This window comes from Pristiophorus japonicus, chromosome 15 (genome assembly GCF_044704955.1).
Source record: "Pristiophorus japonicus isolate sPriJap1 chromosome 15, sPriJap1.hap1, whole genome shotgun sequence".
Lineage (NCBI taxonomy): Eukaryota > Metazoa > Chordata > Chondrichthyes > Pristiophoridae > Pristiophorus > Pristiophorus japonicus.
In genome coordinates, this window is record NC_091991.1 from 78,270,465 (window position 1) to 78,286,818 (window position 16,354).

A 16,354-nucleotide genomic window follows, 5' to 3' on the forward strand; every position below is an offset into this window, starting at 1 on the left:
CATAGCAAATCTTATTTATGTTGCTTCAAAATAAAACTCCTGCTCCTACCTTAAAACTGATGTAACCCCCTTTTGAACTGCGTTGGTACAAACAGGGTGATTACAATTGAGGACTTAATTTGCACAGATACTGCAATTGAAAATTCACTTCCACAAACTGGACCCTTTATGAAATGGTCCTGATTTTCCAGTTTCTCTCAGCAGATCTGTACCAGTGCCAGCTGTGATAGAGAACATCCGTGTGGGTTAATGTGACAGAAGTTGTGTGATAAGCTAGAGGAATCCACGAAAATAAAGAACATAAGAACATAAGAAATAGGAGCAGGAGTGGGTCATTTGGCCCCTCGAGCCTGCTCCACCATTCAATAAGATCATGGTTGATCTGAACTTGGCCTCAGCTCCACTTCCCTGCCCGCTCCACATAACCCTTCACTCCTTTATTGCTTAAAAATCTATCTATCTCCACCTTAAATATATTCAATGACCCAGCCTCCACAGCTCTTTGGGGTAGAGAAGTCCACAGATGTACGACCCTCTGAGAGAAGCAATTCCTCCTCATCTCAGTTCTAAATGGGCGGCCCCTTATTCTGAAACTATGCCTAGTTCTAGATTCCCCCACGAGGGGAAACATCCTCTCTGCATCTACCTTGTTGATCCCCCTCAGTATCTTATATGTTTCAATAAGATCACCTCTCGTACTTCTAAACTCCAATGTATAGGCCCAGCCTGCTCAACCCTTGGGTCTCTGATGCTGTTGGGTCTCGTGAGGTCAACAACTTTGTACTGGAGACTAGTGTCAGTCTTGGCTCAATGATAGCACTTGCATCTCTTGAGTCAGAAGATTGTGGGTTAAAAGACCCACTCCGGGAACTTGAATGCATAATCCAGGCTGACAAATTCAGTGTAGTACTGAGGGACTACACTGCACTGTCGGAGGTACCGTCTTTCGGAGGAGACCTGAAACCGAGGCCCCTTCTGCTCTCTCAGGTGGACGTAAAAAGATCCCATGGCGCTATTTTGAAGAAGAGCAGAGGAGTTTGCCTTGGTATTCTGGCCAATTTTTATCCCTCAACCAACGTCACAAAAAAATGATCTGGCCATTATCACATTGTCGTTTGTGGAACCTTGTTGTGCAAAGATTGGCTGCCGCATTTCCCACATAACAACAGTGACTTCAAAAGTACTTCACTGGCTGTAAAGTGCTTTGGGACATCTTGAGATTGTGAAAGGTGCTATATAAATGCAATTCTTTCTTTTCTTTTGTAATCAACAGGAGAATTGCGATTATGCCATTAACGCAAAAGAGCCTCGGACAAACACATTCCAACAGCACCAGTGAGACACCAGAATTTGTCTCTCCAGCACAGGGCCTCATGGCACTCGGATGCCCATTGTGGCTCGGTTCTAAAGTCTGAAGTCTTCAACTGTGTAGAAATGCAGAGCTCAGTGTACCAGAAGTGAATCAAAACTGGTCTCCCATCAAAGAGACTTTAGTGAGCTTAACCCATTGCATAAGGGTTAACACGAAGGCCATTATAAACAAGGGCTTTTTGTCTTTGCTCGGGGGGGGGGGTGCGGGTGGGGGAGAGGGGTGCGGTAGGAGGTGCAGGAGGCGGAAGTGGGGATCTAGTCTTCAAAAAATAGCTGAAACTGAAATATATTCATTCCATCTTAGTTACAAGCAACGGACCAAGGAAAGCACTTTGTAGAGTTGGTGATCTAAACTAGCAGTGAACTAAACAGAAACGTCAAAGTCAGTGTTCATTGACGTGGAAATGAGTCTGTCCTTCAGCATAAAGACTTGCTATTCAACAGGAAGTAAAATGTCTTCGCTGACTGGTGTGAGTGTAATATATGGGAGAATAATTGTGGTAAGGCAATTGATCTTCTTACATGGAGGCGATTTAAAAAGCAGCAGGTTTTGTGATGCGACTTGGTAAATAGTCATGACACTGACAGCTCATAAATCTATTGGGCTATTTTCTTCTTTGACTGCTGAAAGTCAGCCAGAACAGTAAAAAGTAGCAGGCCCATTACAAATATATATTGCAAATTAATGTCTGCATTACCTCATTGATAGGGAGGGCTCTCCTGCTAGTTACAAAGTATTTTAACAGTGAAGCGGTAGATCCGGCCCCAGTCCTCCCTCTCCCGCATTCCTTACTGTAAACGCCTCAGTTGTTTGGGGAATGGACTGCATCGTAAAGCCACAATCTGCTATCGGATTTAAAGCTGCCTATTCTTCCAAAGTAAATGAGAGCGCCAAACTCCAACAGCAATTGGACCTCTGCATTACACAGTGGAGCCAAGTAGCATCGCACAGGCCACTCGCAGCAGGGCGTGGACATCCTGCGCTGGACCCAAGAAGATTTCTAACAGGCATAGGAGAGCTTTAAGGAAGCAGCAACCTAGTTTGCAGCACTGCATAACTAAGACTATAGAAGGTGTTTTGATACTTGTGGTGGGGATTCTATAGTTGTTGGATGGGACGAATTTCTGGCTGTGGTATTCCCAATATCTGACTGAGTCTGTTTCATTAGCATAAACTAGTCATACCTGCACATTTCGGCGGAAATTAGGGTTTCTTCAAGGCCTTGAGATGTAACTAAGAATTTCAGTATAATAACAACAATAACTTGTATTTATATTGTGCCTTTAACATAGTGAAACATTCCATGGTACTTCACAGGAGTATTATGACATACAAATTGTGACACCGAGCAGCATAAGTAGAAATTAGAGCAGGACTTAGTCAAAGATATGCTCTAAGGAGCGTCTTGAAAGAGGAAAGCGAGGTAGAGAGGTGGAGAGGTTTAGGCAGGGAGTTCCAGAGCTTGGGGCCTCGGCCACAGAAGGCACGGCCACCAATGGTTGAGCGATTATAATCAGGGATGCTCAGGAGGGCAGAATTAGAGGAGCGCTGACATCTTGGGGGGTTGTGGGGCTGGAGGAGATTAGAGATAGGGATTTGAAAAAAAGGATGAGAATTTTGAAATCGAGGCATAGCGTAACCGGAAGCCAATGTAGGTTAGCGAGCACAGGGGTGATGGGTGAGCGGGACTTGGTGCGAGTTAGGACACGGGCAGCAAGTTTTGGATCACTAGTTTACGTAGGGTAGAATGTGGGATTCCAGCCAGGAGTGCGTTGGAATAGTCAAGTTTAGAGGTAACAAAGGTATGGATGAGCATTTCAGCAGCGGATGAGCTGAGGCAAGGGCAGAGATAGGCGATGTTATGAAGTCGAAATAGGCGGTCTTAGTTATGCTGCGGATATGGTCGAAAGCTCATTTTGGATCAAATATGGCACCAAGGTTCAGTCTCAGTCAGAAGATGGGGAGAGGGATGGAGTCAGTGGCTAAGGAACAGAGTTTGTGGCGGCGACCAAAAACAACCGCTTCGGTCTTCCCAATATTCAATTGGAGAATATAGGGAGCTGTGCAACGAGAATAGAAGGTAAATAAAGCATGATATAGTTTTATTAAACTTCCCCAAAACCTTTTACATATACTGAACATCTACAGTCATCTAGTGTCAGCCGTGGCTCAGTGATAGCTCTCTCGCCTCTGAGTCAGTGAGATTCTGAGTCCAGAGACTAGAATCCAAAATCTAGGCTGATACTCCAGTGCAGTACTGAGGGAGTGAGACGTTAAACCGAGGCCCCATCTGCCCTCTCAGATGAACATAAAAGATCCCATGGCACTGTTTCTAGAGTTCTCACCAGTGTCCTGGCCAATATTTATCCCTCAACCAACATCACTAAAAGATTATCTAGTCATTATCACATTGATTTTTGCAGGAGCTTGCTGTGCTTTCATTGGCTGCTGCGTTTCCTACATTACAACAATGACTACACTTCAAAAAGTACTTCATTGGCTGTAACATACGTTGGGGCATCCTGAGGTTGTGAAAGGTGCTATATAAATGGAAGTTTAAAAAAAATGTTCATTCATTCTCTACCTCAAGCAGAGCCAGACTTGACAATATCAATGATGACAGGCTGCATGTTCTGATGATGATTTGGAGAAGACGGTAAATCTATGGAATCTTCTATAGATGAAACCTTGTACGTGGCCAGCGGGAAGATGCATGAACATAGCTTTAACTTATTGTTTCTGTGGCCAATTTTTGCTCACCAAGACATGTCAGTGTTGGAAAATGAAACAAGTTTTAGTGTCGGCAGCAAGTCTTCCCAAGATCATGAACTGAATGGATCCAGGGCCAAGACCTCTCTTCCCTGCCTCAACCTTAGATACTGTGCCAATTTCCATTTCTCACACCGGTCACTTTTGTAACCGATCGAAGTGACAATACAAATTGGTGAAGACTTTGGGCATACCGATGTTGGGAGCCTTTACTCCCTGAGGAGACTCCCGTCCCATTAGCCTCATCTCGGAGGTTTAAAAGACCCACTGAGATGCCCAGTTCTCCAGAGACAAATGCAATTTAATATGGACGCCAAGCTAACTGGAAGCATTCATACATATTGTCCATGATGAGCAAAATGAGCTGGCAAACCGAAACATCCTTCACTTACAAGTAATGTTCCACCACGAAAGATGAAGTACGGTACAATTGCATCAAATGAATTAGTTAAAAGCAAGTTCAAAGCTGATGTTAGGAAGTATTCTATACACAAACAATGATTAATACCTGGAAGGTTTCCCGGAAAAAGCAGAGGAGGAATCAGAATAATTCAAGAGGTATTTGTTGGGGAGGGATTATAGACTTCAATGGAAGGATGAGTTGGAATGACCTCTGTCATTTTAATTTATCTTTGTGATCTGGCATGAAAAGAATGGTTTTAAACTTTCATTCAGACATAATTAATTCTAATATCAGTTTAATCTCTGCTAACAAGAGACTGCCAGAATCTCATTAAATGCCCCCACTTTGCTCGCAGAACAGTTTCCGTTTAATTACCACATAAACTACTTCAAAAACAATTTATTTAATATTAATATGGAAAACAGACTGAGATTAAGCCATAAAACACAAATTCTTGGGTGTGTGCTCCAGACAAAGTATAAATCTGAACCCTTGTTAACATTTGGAATGTGCCAAAAATGTCACTATAATTAAAATGCTGTTTAATGTTGGCTACAGACACGAGGGGTTTTAGTAGACAATGCATTTAATTCCTTTGATTTATTATTTTTTCCTACAAAATTACTTCCATATTGAGCAAAACTTTCCATTTTGTGGCACTAGTACTATCCCTAGTGGAAACTCAAAGCGAGCCCATTGCAGATGCATTAAAGAGCCGATGTTGACTACTGCGATAAGGCTGAAGGGTTTAGGAAGAGAATTCCAGATGGCTGCAGGATATCCCGGTTGTGCAACCCTCCGAGATATCTGCAGTCCTCCAATTCTGGCTTCTTGAGCATCCCCGATTTTAATAACTCCACCAATGGTGGCCATGCCTTCAGCTGTCATGGCCCCAAGCTCTGGAACTCCCTCCCTAGACCACTCCACCTCTCTACCTCTCCTCCTTTAAGACACTCCTTAAAACTTACTACTTTGACCAAGCTTTTTGTCATCAGCCCTAATATCTCCTTATGTGGCTCGGTGTTAGAGTTGAGGGGGATTAGGACACGGTAGTCCATAGGTGGAAGTTCATTGCACAGTAGAATGGAGCAAGGCTAAAGAGTTGTAAAGAGGTGTTTGTGTTGAAGGTGTAAGCCAGTTGGAGATTTTTATAGACTGGAGCTTGGCAAGGCAGGCATTGCACTGAAAAGGTCAAGCTTGTGGGCAATAATGATGTGGGTAAGGGTTTTGGGGAACTGGCAGTGAGGTGGGGATGGATGTAGGTGACGTTTTGAAGTGGAAACTTGTGGTCTTGGTGATGGATGTTGGGGTTGAAGCTCAGCCTAGGGTCAAGCAGGACAACCATAACAGGCCGCACAATGTCGGGGTCTGTTTAAGTACCAGTGTAATTGGGCTGTGCTGATTATATTTGCTTTTTCCACCAGTACGAGAAGGTAGGGAACATGAGAGATTGGTGACAGAGCTCTGCACATACACACACAAAGAAACGCAAGCGTGTGTGGAATGTGATTTATATTACCTCCTGTTTGCTTCTGATTTAAAGAAACAAATAGAATAGATAGATGGTGACAGGATTCAGCACAACGGTGCCTCCATAAGTGCCTCTGGCATGGAGAAAATGAGATAAAGCCCCTCAATTTCACAACATTAATGTGTCATGGTAAATGCACCACCTGTGTGTCACTGAGCTATGCAGAGCAACAAGTTCAGTTTGAAATCCAAGTCTGTGTTAGCTAATCTTAGCAGGATAACACTTACGGCACTATAGCAGGCCTCAGTGCCCTTGAGCTAGGAAAGACTAAATCAGCCGGAGCTCTTGATCGCTATTGAGTAGCCGCCATGCTGATGACTGGGCATGTATGGAGATCGGGTGTAATAAGATGAGGCTCAGTTCTGATACCTGACACACACATTACCAGCGGTGGCACAAAAGCCGTTCTCTAGCCCTGGCAACTTCCTGAGGCTGAACCAGAGGGTTCATAACCTTGGTGACATATTTGACCCTGAAATGAGTTTCCGACCACATCCACTCCATAACCAAAACCGCCTATTTCCACCTCTGTAACATTGCCTGACTCCGCCCCGACCTCAGCTCATCTGCTGCTGAAAGCCTCATCCATGCCTTTGTTACCTCTAGACATGATTATCCCCATGCACTTCTTGCTGGTCTTCCATCTTCCACCCTCCATAAACTTGAGCTCATCCAAACCTCTGTTGACCGTGTCCTAATTCGCACCAAGTCCTGTTCATCCATCGCCCCTGACCCACATTGGCTCCCAATCGAGCAACGCCTCGATTTTAAAATTCTCATCCTTGTTCACAAATCCCTCTATGGCCTTGCCGCTCCCTCTCTCTGTAACCTCCTGCAGCCCTACAAGCCTCCGGGATATCTGCGCTCCTCCAATTCTGGCCTCTTGAGCATCCCCGATCCATCATTGGCGACCGTGCCTTCAGCTATCTTGACTCTAAGCTCTGGCATTCCATCTCTAAACCTCTCTATGTCTTTCTATCTTACTTTGCTCCTTTAAGGCACTCCTTAAAACCTACCTCCGTGAACAAACCTTTGGTCATCTGCGCTAAAATCTCCTTTTGTTTGACAACGCTCCTGTGAAGCGCCTTGGGATGTTTTACTACATTAAAGGCGCTATATAAATGTAGGTTCTTTTCTTTCTCATTAGTCAGCATTGTCATTCATTGTTCTTTGAAGGATAATGGCCAAGGTATATCGATGGACGTATCCAAGCCCAGTAACATCAGCTCTGTGCACAGTGATAACGCAGCTGGAGAGCACAACCCTAACCATGCCCTGCCCATCAGACAAAAGCAAAGGGAAATCCACCAGCACACCAATTCTTTCTTCACCTCCCTGTGTATGTGTGTCCTGGCCTTGACTGTAACAATGGCTATCAAAGGAGGCTGACTCCTTTCAGTACCCTGCGGACACAAGCAATTCCGAACACTTCCTGCTGAGATTCAGCTTAAACTGCCTCTAAACCGCTGGCTCCATCACCTTAGCTTGTAGTGCTGATACCAGTGCAAATATAACCATTTCATTTGAAACTAGCTTGATTTGGCTGGGGTTTTACATGGGGGTTTAATCAACTGGATAAACTGTGGTTTAAATCCTGGTTAAATTTATCCTCGCAGTGTGCCAAAGTGCCTTAAAAGCTAACTCAAAGCCAGAGGTTTTTCATGACGTACATGGAAAGCTGGAGCTACTCATGAAAGCAGTATTCTTTTCCTCAGGCTATGTTGCTCTGTGTTTAATGCTGTCTTTGGCGCAGCTACCCAAACTGTAACATGAAGCTGTGAGTGAGGCTGGAATCGGTATACACAAGATAACATCCAAATGTTGGTCTTCCAATGTTTTCAGTGGGGCAGCAGCTAAGAAGTATGCCTTTTAAATCCAGTAAGAAAGAAGAGATAAAGACTAACATTTCTACAGTGCCCTTTATGACCACCGGACGTCTCAAAGCACTTTACAGCCAATGAAGTACTTTTGAAGTGTAGTCACTGTTGTAATGTGGGAAACGTGACAACCAATTTGCACACAGCAAGCTCCCCTGCTCTTCTTCGAAATAATGCCGTGGATCTTTTACGTCCATCTAAGAGAGCAGACGGGACCTAGGAAGGAAGGAAGGGAGGAAGGGAATGAATGAATGTTTAGCGCATTGACTGGTAACAGTGAAAAAGAAAGAGCAGACGGGGCCTTGGTTTAACGTCTCATCTGAAAGACAGCACCTCCGACAATGCAGCACTCCTTCAGTACTGCACTGTGGGAGTGTCAGCCTAGATTTTTGCGCTCAAGTCTCTGGAGTGGGCCCAGAACCGACAACCTTCTGTTTTAGAGGTGAGAGTGCTACCCACTGAGCCACAGCTAACTCATAGCCACAGGTTTATGCTCCTATCCCGAAATAGTGACCTCTGCTGGAAAGTGCATGTGCGTGGAATCAGGCTTGGCTGTGATGCCTTCATTGGTTGAATAGCCTGCTAACACTCCTTGTTTAGGCTGACAGGGAAAGAATGCCCACTTGGAGAAGTGAAGGAGAAAATTGTATCTATCTATCTATATATATATATAAAAGCTTCCTCAATAGTGTTGTGGGTAAATGCATTGCAAAGTGTAACACTGAGCCAGGTAGATCAGAAGGGCCCCAGGCTCAGTTTGCATTAATGTATGCCTGAGCTGCATTAGTAGTCTGCAGTAGAGACTCTGTCATCGCCCTTGGACTAGATTCAGCCAGGGGTGCCACTGCTCCCTGCTATCCAGGGGCTCCTGCTGAAGTGTGCGTGTCCGTGTGAGCATCAGCCTTTGTCATCCTTGATATTGTCAGCCTTGCCTGATAGCTCTCCATGGTCGAATAGCTTGTGGGCACTTACTGGGCTGGGGCAAAGAATGGACACTTATGTGAGATAGCAGAGGGCCGGCAGTAGGTGCACATCGCTCCTCGGCTTGTGCTCACCTTCAGGAGAGAAAGGGAGAACACAGTTGAGGGAAAAAGGGCTCTTTTTGGAGCTGCCATATTGGCCACCAAGAAGGCCTTCTCCGTAGTAAAGAGTGACATCAACTTTAACAAGACCTTCAGCAATTTGGCTTCCGTGCGCTTAATATCTAAAATAAAATGTTTTTACACAAGTTCAATCAGTGACATAACTGTAATCATCATCATCATAGGCAATCCATCGGGATCGAGGAAGACTTGCTTCCACTCTTAAAATGAGTCCTTCAGTGGCTGAGCAGTCCAATATGAGAGCCACAGTCGCTGTCATAGGTGGGACAGATAGACGTTGAAGGAAGGGGAGGGTGGGACTGGTTTGACGCACGCTCTTTCCGCTGCCTGCGCTTGAATTCTTCATGCTCTCGGCGATGAGACTCAAGGTGCTCAGCGCCCTCCCGGATGCACTTCCTCCACTTAGGGAAGTCTTTGGCCAGGGACTCCCAGGTGTCGGGGGGGATGTTGCACTTTATCAGGGAGGCTTTGAGGGTGTCCTTGTAACGTTTCCTCTGCCACAACTTTTCAACACTGCCCCGTTAAAATTCTGGTTAAAATGCTGTACTCTCTTCTTGGCTTGCAAATAGCACTGGTAACAGCAGCCGATATCTAAGTTTCTAAGTATCTAATGCCCCCCCTACCGCCCCTTCCCCACCCCCCCCTTCAAATGCAGTTAGTGAAAATAACCTGATTTTGAGACAAGGTTTGAGATATGCAACGGAAAGTGTGTATTGGCTGGACCGTTAGATTAATAGAACTTGCGTAGATCGACAATAAAGATTCTGTCTCCTTAAAGTATCTCGTTAAGAAAAGTTAACTCTGTCTTTGTTTTTTTAAGACTGGCCCCTTTCCCACTAATCAGATTCTAATTTATTCCTCTTCTATATGCGTAGCCTGAAACAATTCCCTCAGTTCATGCTTTTTGTGTCCCTTCAAAAGGAAAAGGGTGTGAATGTGAGTTTGAGCCAATGTCCTGGACGAGTGAATAAATTCCTCATTAATTATATGACCATTTAACACTGGGTATCTAAACAAAAAGCTGCACAATTTCATTGAAAACAAGGTTCTTTTGCATTTTTCTGACCTTTAGATACTGCGCTAATAAATTATCTTTGATAATGACTTCCCATGGGAAGCAAAATCAACCAGTGAGTTGTAGGAAAAGGAAATAGGACCTAGGTGTTCGCAGATAAATATTCAATTCCACTGAGGAAGCAGCTTGCTGGCCTTTGCAGGGCCTACGAAACTAGGCCCAACAATTGCAAAGAGACTGTTTTGGATGCAGGATGGGACACACCTTGCAGGTCCCAAGGAAATGAAGGCGGCAGCAAAGACAAGTAAGTCGTTCCTCCCTTGTACAGTGTTAACTGTGGGAGCCGTCACCATCTCTGGCCAGGAGCCAAACAAGTCAAAATGATTTATACCTACAAGCTGTCTCTTTGAATGCACGCTCTAAGGCAACTCACTGCCTCCATTCATGATTTAGTGCCATTGAATCTTCCCACTCTTTCACAAACACTTACACCAAACGCATATCTCTGGTCGGCAAATCCGTCTGCGGCTTCTAACAGATGTTTGTTTTAACAAAATAATTGTTATGCTTTACAACTATTTCTTCTACTTGTTGTTCTGACTTACAATTTTGCCTCTGATTAAGCCACAGTAATCATTGTCTTAAATCTTAAAAGGTTTCTCGGTCCATAATACCAGATATCAATCATTTTCACCTGTAAATACATTTAGGTGTCAGCTGTGGCTCAGTGGATAGCACTCTTGCCTGGGTCAGAAGGTTGCAGGTTCAAGTCCCACTCCAGAGACTTGAGCACAAAATATAGGCTGACATTTAGTGCAGTACTGAGGGAGCGCTGCTCTGTCGGAGGTGCTGTCTTTCAGATGAGATATTGAAAACTGAGATGCCGACTGGCCTCTCAGGTGGAAGAGATCCCATGGCACTATCCTACAAATCCCCTAGAAGGACAGACGCACCAACATTAGCGTCCTCGACCAGGCCAACATCCCCAGCATCGAAGCACTGACCACACTCGATCAGCTCCGCTGGGCAGGCCACATAGTTTGCATGCCAGACACGAGACTCCCAAAGCAAGCGCTCTACTCGGAACTCCTTCACGGCAAACGAGCCAAAGGTGGGCAGCAGAAACGTTACAAGGACACCTTCAAAGCCTCCCTGATAAAGTGCAACATCACCACTGACACCTGGGAGTCCCTGGCCAAAGACTGCCCTAAGTGGAGGAAGTGCATCCGGGAGGGCGCTGAGAACCTCAAGTCTCATCGCCGAGAGCATGCCGAAATCAAGCGCAGGCAGCGGAAAGAGCATGCGGCAAACCTGTCCCACCCACCCCTTCCCTCAACGACTATCTGTCCCACCTGTGACAGAGACTGTGGTTCTCGTATTAGACTGTACAGCCACCTAAGCACTCATGTTAAGAGTGGAAGCAAGTCTTCCTCGATTCTGAGGAACTGCCCATGATGATGATGATTTTGAAGAGGAACACGGGAGTTTTCAGTGTCCTGGCCAATATTTATCCTACAACTAACATCACTAAAACAGATTATTTGGTCATTATCACATTGCTGTTTGTGGGACCTTGCTGTGCTCAATTTGGCTGCTGCATTTCCTACATTACAACAGTGACTGCACTTCAAAAAGTACTTCATTGACTGTAAAGCGCTTTGGGACATCCTGAGGCCATAAAAGGCACGATATAAATGCAACGCGTTCTCTCTCAGGCCAACATCCCCAGCATCGAGGCATTGACCACTCTCGATCAGCTCTGATGGGCGGGCCACATTGTCCACATGCCAGATGCTAGACTCCCGAAACAAGTACTCTACTCCGAGCCATGTCACAGCAGGCGAGCCCCAGGAGGGCAGAGAAAACGCTTCAAGGACACCCTCAAAGTCTCCTTGAAAAAATGCAACATCCCCACCGACTCTTGGGAATCCCTGGTCCAAGATCGCTCAAAGTGGAGGAGAAGTATCCGAGAAGGCGGCGAACACCTCGAGTCTCTTCGCCGGGAGCGGGCGGAAGCCAAGTACAAACAGCGGAAGGACGCACGACAAACCAAGCACCCCACCCACCCGTCCCTCCAACCACCATCTGCCCCATCTGTGACAGACCGTAGGTCCCGCATTGGTTTCATCAGTCACCTTAGAACTCATCTTAGTGTGGAAGCAAGTCATCCTCGACTCCAGGGAACTGCCTAAGAGAGAGAGAGCGAGATAAATGCAACTTATTTATTTTTCTTTTTTTATTAATTTGACACTAGCAAGTGATAAAGGTTCTGCTGTGACCCTCGACAACTACACTGAGCTGCTGGCAACACACATACACATTGTATCAGGGACCAGAGCGTAAGTACAGGTTTTTTAAAGCCCAAGACTGAATTTTAGCTTTCGTTACAAAGTACCACACTTAAAGGGGGATTGCTTCAGCATGTTAACAAAATGTGATTCAATTCAGCCACCATGTTCTCTGGTAGATGTTTTTAACACAATTTATTTTAGTCCAATATTTGTGTACCCCTATTTATCTTGTTTGGGATTGAGGATATCCTATCCCTGCTGGTGTTACAGTGTCTATGAATTGGTTTCCCCGGTAATCTAGAGCGTGTGAGGTTAGCAGGGAGATGTCACTGTTCACTGGTAATCTTCACTGACCTTGGTTATTAAGATCAGGCATTGGTTATGTAACCATTCAGTAAAGAGCTCGGTGGGACTGCACTCAAAATTTCTTCGTCTCATGTTGCTGAAAATTGACGTCTGTTGTGAGCTCATGGTAAAAATGTTGGTGAGTTGTTTACTCTGACATTCCAAATTAACACTCACATTCACAGATTCTTAAGAATCTCAGCAAAGTCTGGTGTAATGGTCTATTTGTAAGTTTCCTGTCATGAAGCATAGTGCAAGTGCCATGCAGGTAATTACAAACAGTACATACATAAGGTGCCAGCCTTGACTCAATTGGTAGCACGTTTGCGTCTAAATCAACAGGTCGTGGGTTCAAGTCCCACTCCAGAAATGTGCGCACATAACACAGGCTGGCACTTGAGTGCAGCACTCAGGCAGCTGAGTACACCCAGTATAAGTGGAGCAGCTCCAACGACAACTTGCATTTATATAGCGCTTTTAATGTAGTAAAACGTCCCAAAGTGCTTCACAGACAAAAATTGATTGAAGAAGGACATTGACCAAAGGAGGGTCTGAAAGATAGAGAGATTGAGAGGTTTAAGGAGGGAATTCTCGGCTTAGACGGTTGAAGGCATGGCTGCCATTGGTGGAGCGAAGGGCTATGGAGGGCCCACTAAACCACCCTCATTAATTCTGTATGTTGAGCCTGGATTACAATATCAGCTCTCAGGATAATCCAGGCACTTCTGAACCGGACTTGCAAATGTGCTGAAAAGGCATTTTATAATGACACCTCCTCCAGCGTTAGAAATCGAGATAGTACACTTGGACTGTGAGATCACCTTTATTCTGGATCAGATTTCTCTGCGACTTGAATGCAGCCTCTCGGTATTTTTACGCTCATCTCTTGTCCTGAGCCTGATCATAAACTGATCAAGCTCGGCGTGTGGGCTGTGGTTTTCCTCCGGGCTGAAAGTGAGTTGGGATTGGAATCCAGCCGTCTGCAACTGAACAACTCGAACCACTGTAATTCACAGCCAGCTCTTGTTGCTGGGTATTTCTGAGTTGCAAGCCAAACATTCCTGGATACGGGACGAATTGTGGGGCAATTGTGAATAAAAAGTGGCAGTGTAGCAGCTGATGCAGTTCTCACGTAGGTGTTTCATTTTTTTTTTAAAGATTTTATTATGGCCATTGGCATTTGTAATACTCTATTGTGCCTGTGTTTACATGCAGGAATTTTTTTTTCCACTTGCAAGCCAGAAATTCCAAGCAACAATGTCTCTTTGAACTGGCACCAAGAGGTGGGAGTTTTTGCCCTGAAATTAAGCGATCACAAAACAGCTCTGCAATTTTATTGTAAATATACAAGAAATTAGAGTTTCCAGCTGTAGTGTGAACGAGACTTGTTATTTAAGTTTATCCTACATTTTTCATTTTATTGGTACATATTTTATGTCAGATCATCTCATCCGCCCAGCAGAAGTGCTTATTTGGCAGCCAGTTGATTACAGTTTCAATTTTTGCACATGTATAATTTACATTCTTCCGTAGGAAACTAAACTTGCAAAAAAAAGCTACCTGTTGACATAATTTTGTAATGGTGGGGTTGTCTTTTAAGTTATTCCAATTTCTGAAATGAACTTCAGTCTTTTCAAAAGTTCAATTTTCTTCCCCAGCTCTCTTCAAGCAATCAGCCTCACTTCACAGATGCCAGCGGCACTCAGTGTATCCCAGTCCCAGCATTTGCGTGCCAATTGTGAACGCCGGCAAGTTATTCAATTTTGGGGGTCGCTGCCAAGCCAAAATTTGTCTCCGTTTAATGTTTATACACACACATGCTCCAGAAGTGGTTACTGCCGAGTGATCAAGAATAGGAACCACAGTCAATTTCTGCCACCCAGCCCAGGGACACAGGAGTCAGATATGGTCTGTGTGGCTCAGTATGACGCCGAGCAACAACCTGTATTTATATAGTGCCTTTAACATAGTGAAACGTCCTCAGGTGCTTCACAGGAGAATTATGCGATAAAAATTTTACACCAAGCGGCATAAGTAGAAGTTACCGCAGGTGACCAAAGCTTGGTCAAAGAGGTATGTTTTAAGGAACATCTATAAGGAGGAAGGAGAGGTAGAGAGGTTTAGGCAGGGAGTTACAGAGCTTGGGGCCTAGGCAACAGAAAGCACGGCCACCAATGGTTGAGCGATTATAATCAGGGATGCTCAGGAGGGCAGAATTAGAGGAGCACAGACATCTCGGGGGAGGGGGGAGGGTTGTGGGGCTGGAGGAAATTACAGAGATAGGAAGGGGCAAGGCCTTGGAGGGATTTAAAAATAAGGATGAGGATTTTGAAATCGAGACGTTGCTTAACCGAAAGCCAATGTAGGTCAGCGAGCACAGGGGTGATGGGTGAGTGGGACTTGGTGCGAGTTAGGACACGGGCAGCCGAGTTTTGGATCACCTCCAGTTCACGTAGGGTAGAATGTGGGAGGCCAGCCAGGAGTGCGTTGGAATAGTCAGGGATGAGGGTTTCAGCAGCGGATGAGCTGAGGCAAGGGCGGAGATGGGTGATGTTACAGAGGTGAAAATAGGCGATCTTGTCAGCTATCCACTGCCGAGCTGAACTCTCATCACCATATGGAGTCTTACATAGTTATACAGATGTAGGAGCCAATTTACTGTAAGGTATAAATTCACAGTTGTTGTGAATCTACGATGGACAGACTATAAAGCACCAAATGCTTTTCAAATGGGTTACAGCTGGTGTTAAAAAATTGCCAGGCAGAAAATCTAGGCTAAGAGCTCAATTGGGAAAAACAGTGAACAGTCCTCCTCACTTCTCCAAGTGCTTCAGAGGCCAGAGGATGGGATTGAAAATGTAGATGACAATATTGATATCCATTAAGGTCAATAGACTTGCTTTTATGTTCTTTAAACATACAGATATAGAACGAGGATGCATTTCTCAGGAAACACTCCGGGGCGGGAACTTGCCCCCTTCTTGAAGGCTCGTTATCGCCTCTAATGGGCCGGTAAAGCCTTTCCGCTCGGAGGCAGGTGGCGGGGCCGCCCATCTGCAATTGCCCCCGAGCCAGGGCGGCAGGAACGGGTTTTCGCCGCGCCCCGTGTTTCCGCCCGCCCATGCATGCTGACCCGTTACCATCCCACGGGCGATATTGTCCCGCAAGAGCGTGGCCGCTGATGCTCGGTGCCCGCCACAGCTTCGCACGGCGGGAAGCTGCCAGTGGCGGGGCGGTGCGTCCGCCCTTAAAGGGGAGGGCGCACTGCCGCGGCCGGCATTTTATTTTAATTGTCGGCCAACTCCTGAGTGGGCCTGACAGTGGTGGCTGCTGCTTCGGCCGGGCTGCCAACAGGCAAACTCGCACCCCCTCTTGGGTGTCGGTGCACCGGCCCGGCCGAACCTCTCTCTGCTGGCCCAGTGAGCGCCACATCGGCATCACAGTGTCCCTCCCCTATAAATGACCCGACACATCCATATCACACTGACGTCATCACCACCGTGCTGACATGGTCAGTGTAGCGGTGATGGGCACCGCCCTGCTCCCTCGCAAACCCGCCCCTACACCGCCTCAAACACGCCCCAAAGCGCCGGGAGGCAGTCTGAGTTAAAGAGCCCAATTTTCTGGCTCTTCTCTCTGACACCCACC